Source organism: Gnatocerus cornutus, unplaced genomic scaffold (genome assembly GCF_029298725.1).
Source record: "Gnatocerus cornutus isolate USDA-ARS CGAHR unplaced genomic scaffold, icGnaCorn1.1 ctg00000023.1, whole genome shotgun sequence".
Classification (NCBI taxonomy): domain Eukaryota; kingdom Metazoa; phylum Arthropoda; class Insecta; order Coleoptera; family Tenebrionidae; genus Gnatocerus; species Gnatocerus cornutus.
In genome coordinates this window covers 6,062,332-6,065,627 of record NW_028275375.1, presented here as the reverse complement: position 1 = coordinate 6,065,627, position 3,296 = coordinate 6,062,332, and the positions used below count along the sequence as shown (strand labels likewise).

At 35.6% G+C, this 3,296-nt stretch overlaps 1 non-coding gene across 1 annotated transcript; it reads left to right on the top strand.

Moving 5' to 3' along the window:
* Positions 1 to 1,809: 1,809 nt before the first annotated feature.
* LOC148166632 (small nucleolar RNA SNORD36) lies at positions 1,810 to 1,886 on the top strand. The gene has a single exon (XR_015771054.1). It is a non-coding gene; the product is annotated as a small nucleolar RNA SNORD36 (small nucleolar RNA).
* The last annotated feature ends 1,410 nt before the right edge of the window (positions 1,887 to 3,296 follow it).

Below are 3,296 nucleotides of genomic sequence, written 5' to 3'. Positions count from 1 at the left end.
GCTTCTAGAGCTTTGTCAACTATGAGCGTATGCGAAGTTTCAAAATTTTATCTTTAAAATTAAAGACGATTTTAGGGGTGGACACAAGTGTTGCCGGACCCTGTATACAGGATGTCCTAGAACTCATGACCCATAGAGCAAAGGAGGGTGCCGACAGCAATACAGATGGTTAATTTCAAAACAAAAATAGATTAAGTTTAATAGTATTCGAGAGACGATAAAATATTAACAACCAATCCCAGACGCCTATTATAGAGATGGAGTAAAATATCCTAGGCAACCAGAGTGTAATGTTCATTTGACCAATGAAAGATAGTATGTGTCCATAGTTACCGATTTTCAAATACTGTTCTGCTTCGGGATTGGCTACCGTTTTTTCGTCTCAACTCGGTTATTTTTTGAGATAAAAAATTTTTGTTTCGAAACTTTGGTTCAGAATTGTTGCCTCCAAAGCATTTTTTCTTTGAGTCACGAGTTCTGGGACACCTGCATAGGACAGCATAATTTACGACCTATTATTACTATACAGGGTGATTTTGAAATATTGGCGAAAAAATAATCACGCCTTTACGGAAAATTTTATTAATTTTAAGGTAAAGGTAAAAATTCCAAAATCTAGACCTTACTCGGCGCCACTGATATGCACAAAATAACCTTAACAACAACGGCAGAGCATTTTGTTCGTTAATGATGTACATATGTATAGTAACCTTAGTAACCTTAGTAATCATTGGCGTAGCATGAAAGATGGAATCAATTGCTTTAAATTTTTTCTTAAAACTGAGACAGCAATTTAAAAAACGAAACTTGCCAACTTCCTTTATTTACAATAAGCTGTAATAGATTTTTTCCCGCTTCTATTTCAAAATTATCCTGTATACAGGACAATGGGCGGTAATTGGTTAATTCTGATAGTGTGGGCAAGTTTGATCAACAATTTGCATTACGCCTCCGGTCGTTAGAACTGTGCAAATGATCATATTTTGGGAGTGCGTTTTAAGGATCGGTTTTATTGCGGTACCGAGACTGTTATAGAGATATACCGCCATTTTATAACTTTTTTATTCCGTTATATCCAATCCCTTATATTGGATTCTCTCTCTTTGAGAAAGCGCTCGCCCGGGAGATATTGTATAATGCCGAGGGTAGTAAAACAATTTATACTCGTGTAAGTTAGACTGTAGCAGGATGTCATTAGGTCATCATCGAGAAAAGACAGACACTTCATGACTGCGGCAGCGGCCACATTCCATTAGACAACTTTGAACGCAATACCTTGTGAATATTGATGGAGCTTCCAAAGCCAGTCTCGTGCCATGAATACTAAAAGCTTCGAACATTGTCTCTTTTTTTAGCTCGATTTGCTCTTCATCACATGAGACTTGGACGGACGGACGTCTGTTCTCGATAATTTCGCACCGGGAAAAAAGTTAATTATCTTAAGACGAGAGAGAAATTAAAATTTATTCCTTTCTAAATCCAATATCCTGCGGGGTGGTCTATTTAACGTAACATCTGGCGCGTTTCTCAACTTATCAGCTTTGACTTATGCACATTGAAAATGAATACTTAAATTATTTCGAGAGTTAATCCTTTTCTACCGCAGCGTTTTGTACACTTCACTTAATATTAAACGGCGCTGTTACCCTCGAGATCACGATAGGCTATTAAAGCTTCCAGGTTTATCAGCTAAAGACGACAGTAAATCGGTTTATCGCCAGAATGCTTCGGGATGAATAACATAACAGGCTGCAATTGATGGCAGACATCTGCGCCGCGAATAAAATCGACTTTTCAACTCGACCTCAACTATTAGTGATGTCACAAAAACTCCCATTCGACATACACTGAATTACAAAGAACGAGACTTTTTAACACTGAATAAGAGAAAAGAACTCGCACGCTCCTCTGAGAGGCTGCTCCTTTGTCTCTAGCGAAGCGACAAGTCTCTGAATAAAAAAAAATGGAAAAGTCATCTGTAACTGAGAAAAACAGTTTAACTCGGTTATTTGTTGTCGTACGTAAATTTCGAGTACAATTTTAGAAACTGCGCGAAATTTTGGGTAATGTAAGCTCAAATATCGCACGTTTGCCCTAAAAATCAATAAGATATCGACCTCAGTTTTAGTCGTGCATTTTTTCTAAAAAAGTCAAATTTTCGACTTTTGGAAATCTAAGAATTATTTATTATGTAAAAAATCGCGAGAAAAACGATGGAGCAAACCGTATCTCAATATCTTTAATAGTTTCCAAGATATCGAGCACGAATGGTTTCGAACCTTCAAAAATTTGACCCTCCGGCGACAACCCAACATTTCAAACGGCCATAACTTGGTTATTTGTTGAAAATTTTTAAAAAATTATCATATTTTTGGATTCAGAGTGAAATTCTGGGTAAAATGAGACCCAAATTTGTTGAGTTTGCTTAATAAATAAACGAGGTATTGGCCAAAAACTGTTTTGAAAACATTATTTTAGGGTGATTTTCAATCAATGTTTTCAAAATGAAAATGACGTTTAATAGCATTGAATTATACATCAGTCGAAAGAGGAGCTTAAAATCCATCTACTGGCCAAATTTGAGATCTATAGGACAACTAGTTTGCGAGTTATGGCCAAAAATAAAAAAAATGGAAAATTTTCATCGTTTGAGTCGCAACTTTTTTTCGCGAAAAATCGACTATCGAATTTTGGGCTTTTAAGCACTTTTTCTAACGTAAAATGAGCCGAGAAAAACGATGGCGCAAACCGCATCTCAATATCTCTAATAGTTTTCGAGATATTTAACTTTGAAAATTGGGAAAAATGAAAAAAAATGAAAATTAACTATCCGAAACTTTGATCGGGCATAACTCAGTTAATTGTTGTCGGATCTGAATTTAAATCCCAGATTTGAAATCTGCGTAAAATTCTGCGTACACTGGTGTATAATAACTCAAGTTTACTCTAAAAAATAAGCGAGATATCGATATGAGACATTTGGTATAGTTTTAATCATGAATTTTCGCGAAAATTTGCAAATTTTGACTTTTGGAAAATCTGAAAACGATTTCTTATTTAAAAAATTGCGAGAAAAACGATGCCGCAAACCGCATTCCAATATCTCAAATAGTTTCCGAGATATCAAGCATGAATTGTTTCAAACCTTCGAAAATTTGACCCTCTGGCGACAACCCAAAATTTCAAACGGCCATAACTCGGTTATTTATTGACAAATTTTAAAATATTATCATATTTTTGGATTCAGCGTGTAATTCTGCGTAAAATGAGACCCAAATTTGTTGAGTTTGCTTAAT